Source organism: Gopherus flavomarginatus, chromosome 2, assembly GCF_025201925.1.
Source record: "Gopherus flavomarginatus isolate rGopFla2 chromosome 2, rGopFla2.mat.asm, whole genome shotgun sequence".
Lineage (NCBI taxonomy): Eukaryota > Metazoa > Chordata > Testudines > Testudinidae > Gopherus > Gopherus flavomarginatus.
In genome coordinates, this window is record NC_066618.1 from 18,962,785 (window position 1) to 18,981,935 (window position 19,151).

Below are 19,151 nucleotides of genomic sequence, written 5' to 3' on the forward strand. Positions count from 1 at the left end.
GCGAATGCTAATTGCTAAAACTCAGGCAAAAAAAGGACATTTAGCAAGTTCTGCCTCTAAGCAATCTTTTCTCAGATTATTGCCATTTTCATATCCAGAACATTTTAGCACCACTAAATGTGAAAAAATGCGTACTTGTTACCTACCATAATTACTCACACATTAGCTGAATAAATTACTGCAGCTTTACTCCTACCTATGGAGATTCAGCCTTGAGAATGTCAAACTTTTCATCAGCTGAATTGTTTTGCGAGGATTCTGTCCAGGAACACGTGTGCACGCATCTCAGACAATAATAGTTCTCTTTTCCTGTCTCAGTGAAGGACAATAATCAGTGATTCCCCCCGCCCCCCTCATTCTTTGTTTTGTTGCCATCAGACTCTCAGCAATTTCATGGAAATCCTTGAGCCCAGGCGCCAATCCACTTTTTCTGTCTGCAGCAATGAATCAAGTTTTCTAATCAGTGTTGGATCCCTTCCATGGATATAGCAACTTCAGTCACTTCTTTTAGAATCCGTAACTATACATAGGTCATATGTCGTGTTTTTCATCCATTGACCACAAAGCACTTTGCAAAGGGTAGTCATTAGTCTCTATTTTACAGACGAGGAAACTGAGGCAAAGAGAAGATGGAGCCAAAATTTTCAAAAGAGGCCATTGATTTTCTGTATTTTTGGTTGTCCATCTTGGGACAAAAGTCCTAACTGGGACACAAGTCTTAGAGTTGCTGAGAACTGGCTGCAAGTGTTCAGCTCTTCTGAAAATCAGGGCACTTTCATTTAGATGCCTAATTTAGGCACCCAAGTTTGAAAATGTTGGCTTTCATTTCTTGGACCCACTAGTACTTTAACCACCTTATGCCTTTTTTTATTGATAATGCTCCATTTCCCAAGAGCAATAAAGTCACGTCTTTTTGTTTTATCATGTTATTTTGTACCCTATTTATAGTGATAGGAATGAACAGAAACACTCCAACTCCATTTACATAACAAAAACTGAGTCTTGAACGCACTAAATTATTGTATTAACAAGAGAGCATTGGAAACACAAATGAGGTTAATTTTGCATGTGATAGTTTATTTTAGATTCAATAGCTGTGGAAGTAGCTATTATTTGAGAATAGTAGAGGCCAGTCAATTGTTAAGACACTAGTTTAAAAGTACGTTGCTTAATATTTTTAAAATGATGAATCTGATCTATTTACAAATGTGTTACAAAATACTCTCTGCTTTTTCTAATCTCAAAATCACAATGAATAAATTTCCTGATCCCCTTTTTGCAATGCTGGGTGCACAGCATGAACAAAATAGGCAATGGTGATTTTAAAAAGCATCCAACAAAGTGAATTTGAAAAGCAACCCCATGCTTTCAATCACCTTTCCAAAATGGAAGTGTGCAACTTGTGCAGAAAACCAGTGCTTCCCAGTCACGTTGAATTAAGTATGCTGTATTGCCAGTGGGGCATGAGGAGTAATCGGAGGAAGTGACAGATGTTACAGCTACTACAAATTAATCACCGTCCATACAAGAATACCAATATTTCTGTCAGACATAGCTGCATATGGAGTTTTACTTTACTGCATTGGTAGCATACATTAATTGGTTCAGGCTAATTAAAGCTTGATTTACATTATGGTGCAAGGAAGAGAACACAAATACACAAGTCTTGAGGGACTGATGTTGCCTTTCGGGCCATATTTTTACAGCTGTCCTCAAATTTTGTACAAATAGCTTTCAAATGTCATATTTTGCAAGTTCTACAGCAAAGAATATTCAGTCCAGAATGCTCACTGCCTCTTCTCTGCCTTCCTTCAGTCACTCATATATTTATAACATTAAAATATTTAACTTGAGCCATCCTGAGATGTACGGATTTCATCTGAGTAACCCCACCATCAAATTGCGGTAACCCTTGTTCCTTCCCGTTATCTCCTCCTGTTGGTCACTCCCATTCTTGTCACATTTAAATTGGAAACTTTCATTTGACCAGCAGCACAGGATCGTGGGAGCAGAACTGGAGGCAGGTTGGACATCTATAAGTTCTTCTGAAGGAGAAGCTGCAGAGTGATTGGAGCAACACGCATTCAGAGCTGGTTTTGAACTATTTTTATTAATTACAAACAAGAAGAAAAGTGCACAAGTGCACCATGTAATTTACTATGCCTGAGCACCATCAGGAGAAACTCATTCCAATTCCTGACAAAGAATATGTGTCCCTTGATGTTCTCTTCATATTGCTTTGCCCTTAAAAGTGACCTCGTGCACTGACACAGTTCAGATTGATTATGAAGCATGTCTTGCTTTAAACAAGAAGGTGGGGATTTTCAGCGGTGCCCCAGGAGGTTAAGCACTCAAATTCCATTGTAATTCAATAGGAGTTGGGTGCCTAACTTCCTTAGGTTCTACTGAAAAAGATCCAGATTAAATTTAGAACCTGTGATTTTCAAAACATGCCCCCAGGCAGTGGAAATATAACTTGTTGCAAAAATGTGGGGGAAACTATGAATCCCAAATATAAACTGTTTTCTTTTAATAAAACAAGTACATGGTAAGTGGCTAAAACTGCTCACTGGGAGGAATTCCAGGTGACATCTAATAGACAGCAGCCTTCCATTGCCTCTCTCATCCATTTCTACTGGTTGCTAAAATAGTGCTTTTCAAAACACTAACGGTAAGATTCTGGCTGTTGCAGCATGAGTGAAAAAAGAGAAGGGAATCACAGAAATGTAGGACTGGATGGAGCCACAAAATGTCGTCTAATCCAGTCCCCTGCATTCAATGCAGGACTAAGTAATGATAATTCCTGACAGGTGTTTGTCAAACCTGTTAGAGAAAACCTCTAATGATGGAGATTCCACAGCCTCTCTAGGCAATTTGTTCCAGTGTTTAACACTCTGACAGTTGGGAAGTTTTTCCTAATGTCCAACCTAAACCTCCCTTACTGCAATTTAAGCCCATTGCTTCTTGTCCCATCCTCAGCAGTTAAGGAGAACAATTTTTCATCCTCCTCATAACAACCTTTTATGTACTGAAAACTGTTATCATGTCACCCCTCAGTCCTCTCTTCTCCAGGCTAAACAAACCCAATTTTTTTCAATCTTCCCTCACAGGTCATGTTCTCTAGACCTTTAATCATTTGTGTTGCTCTCCTCTGGACTTTCTCCCATTTGTCCACATCTTTCTTGAAATGTGACGTCCAGACTGGACGCAATACTCCAGATGAAGCCTAATCAGCACGGAGTAGAGTGGAAGAATTACTTCGCATGCCTCACTTACAACACTCCCGCTCATACATCCCAGAATGATATTCCCATTTTTTGCAACAGTGTTACACTATGGATGGATGTAGGGAGGCTTTGCATGGAGGTAGGGGGGCTTTCTTTAGCCTCTGTGTGCCCCTGTGCAGGGACAATCAAAGAGAAAATGTTTGTGCTCCCTAAGTGAAAAGGTTGAAGGGTGGCCAAAGCATGCCATACTCCCATAGCATGTTAGAATGGGGCTGTCTTGTAGCTGGAGGCGTTTGCTGGGGGGAACGCATGCTGCTCCTTTACTTAGATCACAGGCTCTTCAGGGCATGGACCATCTTTTGGTTCTGTGTTTTGTACAGTATCCTGCACAATGGGGCCCTGATCTCTGATTGGAGCCCTTAGCTACTACTGCATTGCAAATAATCAATAACTTCTGAAGGATATGTAGGATCCACTGCTTAGTGGACTTCTAGATTCAGGTCCGCATGCCTTAGCCCTGCATAGACAGTTTCCCTATAGCCCTGGTTGCTGGAATGGTGCACCTCCACTCCTAACCTTGTCATGGCGCTGGATGTACAAACCGTGCTAAAACCTCATTCATTTAGCTGTGTAGCTCCATATGACTTATTTGATTTTCAGTAGTAGGTGAAATTTACAATAGGCGGAATAAGGATATGAATACACACTCCCCATATGAACATAGCAACATGAGAATGGCCATACTGGGTCAGATAATGGTTCATCTAGCCCAGCATCCTCTCTGATTACTATAGCCAGTACCAGATGCTTCAGAGGGAATGAACAGAACAGGGCAATTATCAAGTGATTCATCCCATCTTGTCCAGTCCCAGCTTCTGGCAGTCAGAGGTTTTGGGACACCCAGAGCATGGGAATCTAGCCATGACCATCTTGGCTAATAGCCATTGATGGACCTATCCTCCATGAGTTTATCTAATTCTTTTTTTAACCCAGTTATGCTTTTGGCCTTCATAATGTCCCTTGGCAATGAGTTCCACAGATTGACTGACTGCATTGTGTGAAGTAGCACTTCCTTACGTTTGTTTTAAACCTGCTGCCTATTAATTTCATTGAGTGAATAATGGTTCTTGTGTTATGTGAAGGGGTAAATAACACTTCCTTATGCACTTTCTCTACACAAATTATGATTTTATATACCTCTATAATATCTCCCCTTTGTCTCTTTTCCAGGCCAAGCAGTCCCAGTCTTTTTAATCTCTACTCGTACTGTTCCATACCCCTAATAATTTGTGTTGCCCTTCTCTGTAACTTTTCCAATTCTAGTATATCTTTTTTTGAGATGGAACAACCAGAACTCCATGCAGTATTCAAGATGCGGGCGTACCTGGATTTATACAGTGGTATTATGATATTTTCTGTCTTACTGTCTATCCCTTTCCCAATGGTTCCTAACAGTCTGTTAGCTTTTTTTGACTGTTGCTGCACATTGAGTGGATGTTTTCAGAGAACTATCCACAATGACTCCAAGATCTCTTTCTTGAGTTGTAACAGCTAATTTAGACCCCATTATTTTGTATGTATAGCTGGGATTGTATTTTGCCATGTGCATAATTGGGATTATTTTTTCCAGTGTACATTACTTTGATTTATCAAAATTTAATTTCATCTGCCATTTTGTTGCCCACTCACTCAGTTTTGTGAGACCCCTTTGTATCTCTTCACAGCCAGCTTGAGTAATTTAGTATCATCTAACCTTATCTTGAGTAACTTAGTATCATCTGGAAACTTTGCCACCTCACTACATACCTCCTTTCCCACATCATTTCTGAATATGTTGAACAGCACAGGTCCCAGTACAGATCTGTGGCGAACCCCACTATTGATCTTTTCTCCATTTCGAAAACTGAGCATTCATTCCTACCTTTTGTTTCCTATCTTTTAGCCAGTTACTGATCCATGACAGTGCCTTCCTCCTTATCCCATAGCTGCTTATTTTACTTAAGAGCTTTTCAAAGGATTTCTGAAAGTCCAAATACATTATCTAGATCACCCTTGGCCACATGCTTGTTGACACCCGCAAAGAATTCTAATAGATTGGTGAGGCGTGATTTCTCTTTACAAAAGCAGTGTTGATTGCTCCCCCACATATCTTGTTCATCTATGAGTCTGGTTATTCTGTTCTTCACTATATTTTCAACCAGTTTGCCTGGTTCTAAAAATAGGCTTACCAGCCTATAATTGCAAGTAAGAATGTTTTAGGTACAGATGTACCATAGCTCGGTTTCTGACTGCCATCTCCATTTTAGGAAATGCACTGTTTGTGTCATTGACTGGATGCGTGAAATTAAAAGCATTATGAACATATATTGACTGCAACAGTTACACAGGAACATGTAGTTTCTTAAAGCATTAAGCTCTTTCACTTTATAAACTAAGGGTTGGATTCTGTCTGGCCCCTTCTCCAAAAGGTCAAAGAAAACTGAGCCAGGGACAAAGAGTAAGCCCTGTGATTTGGGAAGATTCTCTTCAGCAGGTTTGCACACACATAACTGAGGGCAAAATTTAGCAGTAAGTTTTTCAGTGGAAGCAGGGCAATTTTGTTCACATAGCAGAGGCCAACAAATTCTCGTACCTATTTATTCACAATTACAGATACACATCAGTAAAATCAAATCCACAGTGCTGGGGAACTAGAAAGCAATATCAAGAAGTCAGGAATAATTAGCCTGTCATGCTAGAGTACAGAGAGGTGCTGTGTATCAATATCAGCAATCAGCAATCTCTCTCTGTAAATATTTTGGTTAGCAAATTAGATTTACTTCAAACAGAAAAGGAGGAATTAAAAAAGAATAATGATAAAAATATGTGATATAAAGCTATGCCTCTCTTTGTTTGGGCAATATAAAACCATTTTTCATTCTGGTTTTCCTTAACTCAAATATATTTTAAAAAACCCTAAATGAAACAAACACACAGAGATTACTGCTCTTACAAAAATTAACAAGCCACCTCAAAGGTGATTGTGATTTAAAAAATAGAAGAGAAATTAACTAACTGTGCATGTTCCTCCAAATGGTTGATGGCAAAGGGGTATTCAAGAAAGAACTGATTGGAAATATACTTTTCTATATATTTGTCTGAGAAGAGAGTAGAGGAAAACCTTTATAGAGTCTTGTAGACAGTAATAGGGATGAAATAAATACAGTTTAAATGAAATTACTCTAAAAGCCTATACCTTAATAGAAAATTATATCCCTTCTATTATGGCAGGGTGGTAGTGGTGAAGGCTTCATAGTTGCAACTGAGTTTCTATGTTAAGTCCAATTTTGCCTCCCCCCAAATACATACTCGTCATCTGGGCCTGAAAATTGGTATGTAGAAGTGACTGGGTTTGTTTAAAAATTTGGTCAACAGGAAGACTTTGAGACTGGAGCTCAAAATAGGAAAGATGAGCCCAGGGAAAAGGCATTAGAAAGGCAAAGTTTGAGAGTTGTGAAGTGAAAATCATTCTTTTTTCTGGGCACTGCACAGATACAGAGGCTATTTCTAAGCTGCAGCTGGAAGCAAGCCATCCAGTCCGGGTAGACACACTCATGCTAGCTCCACTCAAGCTAGCATGTTAAAAATAGCAGCATGAATGCTGCTGCTCGAGTGGTGACACAGGCTAGTCACCTGAGTCTAAGCCTGCCCGACCCCCTGATCCAAGCTCAGGTGACTACCCCTACCACCACCTCTTCCACAACGTCCGCATTGCTATTTTTAGTGCACTAGCTCAAGGCATGCTGCCAGGTGCAGTGTAGACATACCCATAGGAACAGAGAGGCCCCGCCTGTAATAGTTTAAAACCTATTTTTTCTGATCCCCACCATCATCCCCCCACCCACATAACTGAAATCCGAAAAATATATTTAGTGCCCTTCTCTAGAACTCCAAATTTAGCTGCATAAAGAACACTGTTAAATTCAGGTGTTCAGAAACTCCAGTCTTAATGACACAAATGCTCCCCTTTTGCTTGAGTTATGTGACCAATTCCAGGAAATGTGTTGCTCTGTGTTTGCCTTGAACAAGTCTCTTTAATCTCAGTAGCTGCCTGCAGAAATCTGTCTTGATCAGAGATTGTGTTAAAACCAGTAATTAATGCTCCACCTTGGGCAGCTAGTGTCCCAGTTTTGGAAAGTATCTTTCTATTTTCTTCTCCCATTCTCTCATCACAAAGGGCCCTGTCCTGAAAAGGGGAGCAAATCAAAGGGTTTTCTCATATAAAAATGTGCTACAACAGAGTGGAGCCTGAATTCTCAGCCCTAATGTGTTTAAAGTGGAAGAACCCCTGCTTACCTAGTCTGGTACTGCTCCTATGGGGGATAAGCCATGCAGGGAGTATTATTATTATTATTAATTATTATTATTTATTTCCATTATCATAGCTCTTAGGAATCTTAGTCATTGACCAGGACCCAATTGTGCTAGATGCTGTACAAACACAGCACAAAATGACAGTCCCTGTCCACTTGTAAACAAGCAATAACTGGTGGATGCACATCAGTAGATGAGTATGGGGAAACAATGAGACATTATTGGTCAGCATGATAGGCAATGGTCTCAGTACACCAGCGGCATAACCATTCACCGTGCCCCAGCAATCATCCATGTTCCTCAAGGAAGACACACCACTGTGTCACAAGCATGACGCACAAGAGATGCAGAGTGCCCATGCTCTAGGGTCTTCTCTCTCCTGTTCTGAATTCCATTCTCGGTGTCTCTGAGATGTCACTGAGCACATTAACTTTATAGAAGATTTCAAAGCTAATGTTAATCTTTCCAGATTTTCTTCCCCCTGCATATCATTCACTCCTGCCATTTTTATATATCAAAAAGGACTTTTATACTGAAGCAAAGACTTAAAAAAACAGACCATAGATGAGGACGATGGTTACTCTATATCTTACTCATTTCCATGTTGGTAGAAATTAGTGTGTAGGCCTTTCACTTAGAGGATAAAACACAAATTAGCAAACCGCTGTGTTTTGTTTTTCTTTTCTTTTCTGCCAGTTTGTTTTTGTCAAAGCAGCAAAGAGTCCTGTGGCACCTTATAGACTAACAGATGATTTGGAGCATGAGCTTTCATGGGTGAATACTCACTTCATTGAATGCATGTTTTTGTCGCTCATTTCCTGTATTCCACCTCTGACACTGCATCTAGATATTGGTGTTTCAGTTAGCATTTTAATTCTTTACCAAGCCATGTTCTTCCTGCTTGAGTCTACAGCGAAGGCCTAGTCCTATTCTCCACATCCTGAAATACATCTAAGGGAGCTGCATATGAACAAGCCAAGAAATAGTCACAGAAATAATCCAAGGTGAAATTTTGCGTCTGAGACAGGGAGATGTCCTTGGCCCTATGTCATTCCCCCTAGGGGCGGAGAGGTGGGCCTTAGCCACTATGCTGTCCCCAACATGGGTGGGGAGCCAGCCCTCAAGCTATACACCACTTAAGTCCCATCTGTGCCTCCAGTAGGACTTCAGTGATGCATAGACCTTATGCTCCCTCTCTGTGCAGGATGTGAATTTCACTCTGAGTTATTTCTGTGAATATTTCTTGTTATTCTGTAAGTAGCCCTTAAGTCCCACTGGAAGCCTAGGTGGTATATAAACCTAGTGCTGGCTCCCTGCACAGAGGGGACATCGCCTTGGCTGAATAATTTTGCATTATAAATATACTCCAGAAAATTGCAAGCTATTCAGGGACAGTTGGTGAAAGAAAAAAGTGACATGCATTGACTGTGATATTATGTGACTGTGAATTATTCGCCCAGCTCTAGTCAGTAAGAGTATTAAAAGTGAAAGAATTATATAAATCTAAGTTTTGGAGGGCTTCCTGCATTACATTCAGGCCTTGATCTTGCACTGAAATCTCCTTACCTGGAGCCCTGCACCTGTGCAGAGTTCCATTGAAGGTCTGCAGTAGCCAACCCCAGTGCAGATTTGGGGGCCTCTGCTTTGGCAGCAAATATTACTACCTAGCTCTTATGTCGTCCTATTCGTAGACCTTAAACTGCTTCACAAAGGAAGTCAGTATCGTTATCCCAGTTTGACAGATGGGGAAACCGAGAGACAGATGGGGGGAATATGGCTTGTCCAAGATCCATGGCAGAAACAAATTTGGAGCTTGCTCCATTAAACCACAGTTAAGCTATTACTACTCAGCTGCATGTCTTTGTTCTCATGACACTAGCATAGTGCTGCAGCATTTGGTTTGCAAAACGTTTTCCCTGCCATTTTAAGAAATGAGTGAACATATTTTTTGTTAATGTTTGGTTTTGTACCAATACCACCACAGCTACCTCATTAAATAAGAAACCTTTATTTGCTGGGTTAACTCCTTGTAATGTACCTTCGTACTTAGTCTTGTGCCATCAAAGTCAATGGGAGTTTTGTGACTGACCAGTCAATATAGGATCTGGCGCGAAATAGGTTTATGTGTCTGTCTGATCCTGCAAGGTTCTGAGGCTTTTGCAAGGAACTTTATGGGTCATTTAATTTTACTGCAATAATTGTTAAGAATGCGTGTGTGTAGGTTTTTCTTCACTGACTTTTTAAACTATAACAAATCTGATTTTAACAGGATGAAGCCAAATTCTGAGAAGAATTATGCAAATTGTCCAGGTTTACTTCACCTTTTTTGAGTATGCTTGGAAATATTTTAGAATTGTATTGGACTAAATTCTTTCCTAGTGTAACTCCACTGGAGTCAGTGAAGTTACACCAGACACAAATTTGACCCAGTGTATGTGGTTCTGCTAAGAACTTATTAGAGCAGAAGGGCTATAAGAATCTGTCATACAGAGTAGGATTAGCCTACAGAATTAGGTAAGAAACCATGTAGTCATAAAAGAACTGTTGACTCCATAATTAAGGTTGAGTTCTGATTTGCATGTAAAGGGAGGATCGGGTCATAATTCAAAATGATGTGGACAAATTGGAAAAATGGTCTGAGGTAAACAGGATGAAGTTTAACAAAGACAAATGCAAAGTGCTCCATTTAAGAAGGAACAATCAGTTTCACACATACAGAATGGGATGAGACTGTCTAGGAAGGAGTATGGCAGAAAGGGATCTAGGGGTTATAGTGGACTATAAGCTAAATATGAGTCAACAGTGTGATGCTGTTGCAAAAAAAGCAAACATGATTCTGGGATGCATTAACAGGTGTGTTGTGAGCAAGACATGAGAAATCATTCTTCCGCTCTACTCTGTGCTGGTTAGGCCTCAACTGGAGTAGTGTGTCCAGTTCTGGGCACCACATTTCAAGAAAGATGTGGAGAAATTGGAGAGGGTCCAGAGAAGAACAACAACAATGATTAAAGGTCTAGAGAACATGACCTATGAAGGAAGGCTGAAAGAACTGGGTTTGTTTAGTTTGGAAAAGAGAAAACTGAGAGGGGACATGATAGCAGTTTTCAGGTATCTAAAAGGATGTCATAAGGAGGAGGGAGAAAACTTGTTCACCTTAGCGTCTAAGGATAGAACAAGAAGCAATGGGCTTAAACTGCAGCAAGGAAGGTTTAAGTTGGACATTAGGAAAAAGTTCCTAACTGTCAGGGTGGTTCAACACTGGAATAAATTGCCTAGGGAGGTTGTGGAATCTCCACCTCTAGAAATATTTAATAGTAGGTTAGCTAAATGTCTATCCGGGATGGTCTAGACAGTATTTGGTCCTGCCATGAGGGCAGGGGACTGGACTCGATGACCTCTCGAGGTCCCTTCCAGTCCTAGAATCTATGAATCTATAGATTCAACCACTTTGTTTTTTATGAAAAATACGATGTGTCCTCCTCAAAGTTGCAGAACTTGCTCTTTGAGACAGAATTAATTTTCTGAAATGTTTACAGATAAATCATTTAATTAGTTAAAAATAATTAAAAACTACATGATATCATGAAAGGAAAAAATATTTAAAAAGTAACGTCTTTAAAAATAATTTAAATTTAATGTGAGACTACAAATGCTAAAATGCCTTCATCTTAATGGTGTCTTCAGTGCATGACACCAGTGCAGGGCAGAAGATTGGTTGGGTGCCTTAACTGTGCATTTCTTATCTTGACATGTTTGTATTTATTTTACATGTGACCATAACTCTGAATTTCCTGGGTTTGTAAAGCTGGGCTTTGGGATAATTACAATATCCCTGTAATGCTTTTTACCCTTAATTTTCTGATAGGCACTCTGAATCTTTACTGCATTTTAATGTAGTTTTTTTTTGTGTCTGGGAATATTGTATAACCTGGTCGAATAATATTAAGCTAGAGTTCTGTAATACCTTATCCTGTAAGTTCCTGTCCAGGACTGTATAGCAGGCAGAGATATTACACCTGGGAAATCCATGCTTGGTTGTACACTGAGCCTGTTGCATGCCAGGACAGAGCTTTGAGAGTTTAGTCAGTGCCATGTGAATGCTTAAACATATATTAAAAAGTTATCAACAATACAAACGCTGATGCACTTCACTATCAGTTCTCAGTATCTTGATTGCAGATGCTCCTCAGTAACCTAGAATATGACCAATACAAAGCACAAATGTAGGCAGGAAATGCTAAGAATATTTTGACGCTGGTATTATTTATTTAGCAATACAAAATTAAACAATACTTCTTCTCTAAGTCACTCAGTCACTGCTCGCCATTGCTGTTTCCAGTGGTGCCACTTCAGTGCTGTGAAAGACAGGTGTCTTAGGAGCAAAAGCAGGTTTTTATATTGCTTGGCAGGTCTGCTCTGTATTAGAGTAAAACAGCTGTTGGCAGATTGGATTTACATTCTCCTGAGGGGCTAGATCTGGCATGCCGGCTGTATATTTAATACCTGTAGGTCATATTGATTCCATACTGCATTTGTAAAGAACAGCAGCCACTTTACCTCTGCTGCATCACAAAGGGTTCAGTCCTGAAGCCAGTGGGAGCTCCCATTCATACAGCATCCACAGGATCAACCCCCCAAAAAGTGGGATTTGAAAACAAATATTTTAAAACTAAAAGTATAATTATGAAGTAACAGCGCATGGCAATAGCTAGTTATGCTCTAGATAGTTCCGTTTGTACAACATTAACTAGCATTGTTATCTTATAGTACTAGAGTCTATCCATGTTAGTCTGGCTAAAACACTTTATTTTACTGGTTTGCACTTTACATACTAGAGCTGGGGCTGTCAGCTGATGGAGTATTCTTTTAGCTTTGCTGGTTTAGAGGCATTTGACTTTGGAGCTGAGAAACCAGGGTTCTGCTCCCATCGTCCTCTGCATGTGAGATTTGCATAGTGATTTTGTCAGTTGTCTGCAGCACGTAGATTTATTACAACAGGTTTGAATTCTAGCCACAAAAGCTTAAAATGTACCTGGACCAAGTGACCCTATGGCACAGATGTTTTTTCACTTCATGATGCCACATCACCCTGGAAGTGTTTGTGCTCCAAGGAACCAGACCCAGAGTGTGGGTAGCAGAGGAGAACTGGGCATTTCTGGAATTGGCTAGTCAAATAGCTTCATGAGCCCCCTGCCTGTTGTGTGATGAGAAGGAGCCACCCGTCTCCACTGTCCATGCTCTGGGGATGGGCTCACAAAGTGAGGGCTGTTTTAGGCTGATGCTGCAATGTTCCAGGGCTGTGTCTTACAAACCCAGAATGTTTTGTCTAAGACTAAGTGGGCCCCACCATACAAAAACAAAAATAAATAAAAATCAGCCCCTTGCATAGACTCTTCCTGCTGTTCCACCTCTCCTTCCTCTTCCTCCCAGGCTCCATCCCCTACACAGACCTTTCCTTTCTGTTCCACTTCCTTCGAAAAACTCTTCTGTTCTTCCCCGTGCTTGGTAGACTCCCAAGCCGATCTCTGATCTGTAATGCTAGTGTAAACCTGGAGTCTCTCCAGTCATGTTAGTGGAGTTGCTCCATGTTTAAACTGGTGTAAATGAGATCAGAATCTAACCCTTAATTTGTCTCTGACTCAGTGTTCAGTTGGGCCCTTTCCGCTGCCTAGCCAGAAAGTAGGATCCATCCTTAATCTTCTGCCGATGTTCAGATTCAGCTGTGGAGTCTTAAGCAGACTGGTTTGAGTGGACTTGGATAGGCTTCCTTCTTTCAGCCCCAGTACAAACACTCGTTAAGTATCATTCGCTGCCCTCCCTCTCCATGTGTATGTGAGGTGAGCTAAAAGCCCCTCGGGCTGCTGTGCCCTTTACTGCTACCTGAGGTATGAGTAGCTGGTGCCAGGGAGCAAGGATAAAGGAGGGGAGTTTATGCCCCCTCACTTCCCTGTCTGGCTGCACAGGATAGGCCACAATATGGCCCTACACTAGTAAGTAGATATAAATGTCACTGACACTAATATATATGGTCCCAAATTAAGTCAAGTCAGTTTCCAGAATATGGAGAGAATAGCAAAGATCCTCAGTGCCAGAATGCTTTGTCTGTCCATCAGCTCAAGAGACACAGCTATGTACCAAGCCCACTTCCACCATTCCTGCTCTGTCAGAGGCTCTGGTCACCCTTCTATGGAGATATACCTATCTCAGAGAGCTGGAAGGGACACTGAAAGGTCATTGAGTCCAGGCCCCCAACTTCACTATCAGGACCAAGTACTGATTTTGCCCCAGATCCCTAAGTGGCCCCCTTGAAGACTGAACTCACAACTCTGGTTTAGCAGACCAATGCTCAAACCACTGAGCTATTCCTCCCCCTTGTATAAGCTGTTCACAGTAGGCTTTCTTTGTAGCAGTGGGTACATTACATTTGTTTATCCTTTTGTTTAGCCATGTGAGTACTGTGCAATGGGACCTGGGGAGATCTCCCTGCCAAATAATGGGCTTATCAATCGCAGCTGTTTATTTGACTGTCAAGTGAGCCGAGACACAAGAGGTGGCTGACCTCGATTACAGTCTTCTTAATTTAGGATAGTTGCAAAGAATGTGCAGCGTTGCTTCAGGAATGTGATGACAAGCAGACAGACGCAGTCCATAGCATAGTAATTAGGGATATATTACTTGGGCGGGAAGAAAGCAAATAGAATTCTGTAATGGCCCTCTCTAGGTGTAGGTTGGTAGGGAAGTGCCTCCTAGTGGTCAGGGCTTAGTCCTGATGTGCAGGGGGGTTGTTAGCAGGGGAGCCTGGGCCTCCCACTCCACTAGGCTCTGACCCAGGGCCCTTTGAGGGCTATCAGTGGTCTGAAAGTTCAGGATGCTTAAGGTGGTCCTCCTGGGCCACTTCCTACCCACCTCCTCGCTGTTGTCCCAAGGTTGCCATGTGGGGTAAGGCAGTATTAGGGTTGTCTGTTCAGCCCAAGGCACCTTCTGGTGACTGTGTGTAGCAGGTCGTTCTCCTTTTGCTCTTGGATAACAACTGCCTCCTCCAGTGGTATGGCCCAGTCCCCTGGGCCAGCTCAGTCCAAGGCCTTTCTCCCCACTGAGGTAGTCGAAACAGAAAATAAAGGGGCTCAATCAAGTCCCGAGTTTATATTCCCCTTAGGCTGTCTCTGCAGCAGGCCTTCTCTTTGGGCAGTTGTTTAGGGAGAGATTCTGTCTTCCCTCAGCTCATCTCTCCTGGAGTTACCAGTAGCCGGTCTGCTCTCTTCCCTGATCTGCCCCCAAATGAGCTGCTCCCCTGCCTTTTAACTCCTTCTCTAGTTGGCATATTTATTACAGATGAGCCTAGAGTATTTCCTTAACCCCTTGTTGCTCCGTGGGGGGTTTGTACACCCCTGTCACAGGTGCAGAGAAAAAGCAGATTCATTCAGCTACTTGCTGAAATGGGACCTCAATTATGGGGAGTGGCTGGAGAGGGGCTTTGACCTGGTCTTGGGGTTTTCCCACTGTTTGGCATACCTCACAAGACCGGACATACTTGGCAACGACCTTGCCCATCCCCTCCCAGTGGAAGGACTTCCCCAACCGGTCCTTGGTTCGGTTCACCCCAGCATGGCCACTGGGATGATCATGGGCTAAGCTTAAGAGCTTCACTCGGTACTTAGTTGGAACCACCAACTGTTTTTGCGGCTGCCATTCTCCCCGGTGTCCACCAGAAAGAATCTCCTTGTATAAAAGTCTTTGGTCTATAACAAACTGGGATCGATTAGAAGAGCTGAGAGGTGGTGGGGTGCTCCGTGCCTCCGCCCAAGCTTTCTGAAGGCTGTCATCTGCTTCCTGCTCAGTCTGGAACTGTTCCCTTGAGGCTGGGGTCACCAGTTCTTCCTCAGACTGTGGACTTGGGCTTGGTCCCTCTGGAAGCGATGTAGGTGATGGGGTTGTTTCCGTTGCCGGTGAACCGCTCTCCGCTGGTGCACCTGAGGGTATTTCAGGCTCGGGCTGAGCCTTTTGGGTATGGCTGTCTGTTGCTTCTGCCAGTTCTGGCTCGCTGGCGCCCTCTGGTGTTGAGTTTGAAGATGTGGTTGCAATTGCTGGTGCTGGTTGCTGTTCCAGTTCCGGGCCTGGGACTGGAGGTGGTGTGGCTGTTTCAGTGGTTGGCATGGAATCCGGGTCCACTACCTCTGTCTGGGTCTCTGGTAACACAGACGGGGCGTCTGTGGACGGCTCAGGAACAGGAATGGGTCTGGAAGCTTGCCTGGTTTGGCTACGTGTAACCATTTCCACTCGCTTGGCCCACTTCACCTGGTTGGCCAAGTCTTCCCCCAGTAGCATGGGGATAGGATAATTGTCATAGACTGCAAAAGTCCACATTCCTGACCAGCCTTTGTACTGGACAGGCAGTTCAGCTGTAGGTAAGTTTACCGCTTGTGACATGAAGGGGTAAATTGTCACTTTGGCCTTTGGGTTGATGAATTTGGGGTCTACGAAGGATTGGTGGATAGCTGACACTTGTGCTCCCGTGTCTCTTCACGCAGTAACCTTGTTTCCGCCCACTCTCAAATTTTCCCTTCGCTCCAAGGGTATTTGAGAGGCATCTGGGCCTGGGGATCTTTTGGGTGATGGTGGTGTAATGAACTGCACTCGGATGGCGTTCTTTGGACAATTGGCCTTGATATGTCCCAGTTCATTACACTTAAAGCATCTTCCATCTGATGGGTCACTGGGCCGAGGTGAGTTACTGGAAACTGGTGAGGTGGAAGAATAGGGCGTCTGTGGCTTTACTTGGGTTGTATGTGGGGTCTTTGGCTGTCCTCGGTTGTAGGGTTTATGGTCGGTGTGCCCCCTGGGGTATTCGTTCCCCTTGACCGTAGCTTTCTTGCTTTCTGCCACTTCCATCCATCTGGCTCCAATCTCCCCCGCCTCAGCGAGATCTTTGGGTTTTCCATCTTGTATGTACCGTGTTATGTCCTCAGGAACACCATCCAAGAACTGCTCCATTTGTATGAGGAGGTGCAGTTCTTCCAAGGTTTTAACATTGTGTCCTGATATCCAGGCCTCATAATTTTTCCCAACGTAGTAGGCGTGTTTGGGAAATGACACATCTGGTTTCCACTTTTGGATTCTGAAATGTCGACGGGCATGATCTGGGGTTATCCCCATTCTGTATCTGGCCTTGGTTTGAAATAGTTTATAGTCATTCATGTTCTCCTTAGGCATTTCAGCTGCCACCTCTGCTAAAGGTCCACTGAGCTGTGGCCTCAATTCAACCATGTACTGGTCTTCAGGGATGCCGTACCCAAGACAGGCTCTTTCAAAATTTTCCAAGAAGGCCTCGGTGTCATCACCTGCCTTGTAGGTGGGAAATTTCCTGTGCTGTGGAACCATAATTGGCGAAGGGTTGTTAGGATTGGCTGGCGCATGCAGCCCAGCTTGCGCTAAGTCCAGTTCATGTTTTCTCTGTTTTTCCTTCTCTTTATTTTCTTTTTGTTGTTTTTCCATGTCTCGGCGGTGGGCCATGTCTTCTTCTTCTTGTTTCCTTCTGTGGGCCACCTCTTCTTCTAGTTTTCTTTTGTGGGCTGCCTCTTTGGCTGCTTGTTCTCTTTTGTAGGCTGCCAGTTTGATGCTTTCTTCCTTTTCTTTCAGATCCACCTCTTTTTGTCTTTTTTCCAGTTCCTGTTTGTTTTTTTCCATCTCTCGCCTGTGCTCGGCGTCTTTGATTTGTTCTTCGGCCTCCATTTTTGCCTTAGAAGTCATGGTTCCTATTTTGTTGTGTTGGGGTGCCCTCCGGTGTTTATTGTCTGAACTGCAGCCTCTGTTGCCTCCTGGGGTCTGCCTAGCTAATTTTTTTCAATGTAAAGTAAACCAGAAAAACCACTTTATTTGCATGAGTATAGTGCTGGTATCTGCCTCCTAATGGGAGTGCTATTGTCACAAAAGACCCTTAACAGCCCCTTAATGGTTTCTTGCTTAATATGCAAGCCACAACTGCCAGAGAGAGCAGAGAAAAAAAAATTCTCTCTGGTTCCCTTTTAAAACCAAACTGTTTCTCTCTGCTAAAAAGCCCCTAGCAGAGAAAAGAAAAATATAATATTCCTACTGGCTTCTGGATTCTATCTTTCCCACCGCTGCCACCATGTCAATAACCTAGTCCCAGATTTGGACCTTAGCGTCCAAAATATGGGGGTTAGCATGAAAAACCTCCAAGCTTAGTTACCAGCTTGGACCTGGTACTGCTGCCACCACCCAAAAAATTAGAGTGTTTTGGGGCACTCTGGTCCCCACAAAAACCTTCCCTGGGGACCCCAAGACCCAAATCCCTTGAGTCTCACAACAAAGGGAAATAACTCTTTTCCCTTCCCCCCTCCAGGTGCTCCTGGAGAGATACACAGAAGCAACCTCCATGAATCTAAGCAGAGGGAGTCCACCCTCTCTAATTCCAGTCGTGGAACAAAAAGCACTTCCCTCTTCACCCAGAGGGAATGCAAAGTCAGACTAGTAAATCTAACACACACAGATTTCCCCCCTGACTTCTTCCTCCCACCAATTCCCTGGTGAGTACAGACTCAATTCCCTGGAGTTTCCCCACTAAAGAAAAACTCCAACAGGTCTTCAAAGAAAGCTTTATATAAAAAAGAAAGAAAAATACATACAAATGGTCTCTCTGTATTAAGGTGACAAATACAGGGTCAATTGCTTAAAAGAAATATGAATAAACAGCCTTATTAAAAAAGAATACAATTTAAAGCACTCCAGCAACTATAGACATGTAAATACAAAAGAACATAAAAATCCCCTATCTAATCTTTGGTACTTACAACTGGGAAACAGAAGATTAGAAAGCAGGAAATAGAAAAATCCTCCTCATAGCTGAGAGAGATTCAGGCAGACAGAAGACAAAGAACTCAGACACCAACTTCCCTCCACCCAGAGTTGAAAAAATCCGGTTTCCTGATTGGTCCTCTGGTCAGGTGCTTCATGTTACTTTTTTTTTTTTTTTCAGGTGAAAGAGACATTAACCCTTAGCTATCTGTTTATGACAGCTCCCCTGCCTTTTAACTCCTTCTCTAGTTGGCATATTTATTACAGATGAGCCTAGAGTATTTCCTTAACCCCTTGTTGCTCCGTGGGGGGTTTGTACACCCCTGTCACAGGTGCAGAGAAAAAGCAGAATCATCTGCCACAGAAAGGAAGGTGACACATCAGAGAGGCACCGTGATAAATAAGAAAGATTGGAGAGGTGCAAATAAAGCCTCCAGTTACATGGAATTATCTATTGGCTCTATCTCCTTTCAAATAGCAGAGCTTCCTGGAGGTTAGGGCACAGATATAACTGCATGGATTCCACATTCTTGGATTGCAGTGACTGTAGAACGTGTAAATATTTATGTAGTTGAATTGGATTCTGCAGGAAACAAGGTTCTTACGGAACTTTTGTTAGCGGTAAAATGGCGAAGGTGTTTTGCTCCGATAATAATGATAGGTTGGAAGAGCATTACCTCACAATCTGTCGTCATCTAGAGGAGACTCTGAGACCCATCTCCAGAGCAGTAGGAAATGCCTCAACTGGAGGTTATGCCT

The 19,151-nt window shown here is 42.6% G+C and overlaps 1 protein-coding gene across 5 annotated transcripts in view; it reads left to right on the top strand.

Moving 5' to 3' along the window:
* Positions 1 to 19,151, top strand: part of DPP6 (dipeptidyl peptidase like 6) — a 792,069-nt gene that overhangs the window by 545,273 nt on the left and 227,645 nt on the right. The gene's annotated exons all lie outside the window — the stretch shown is intronic.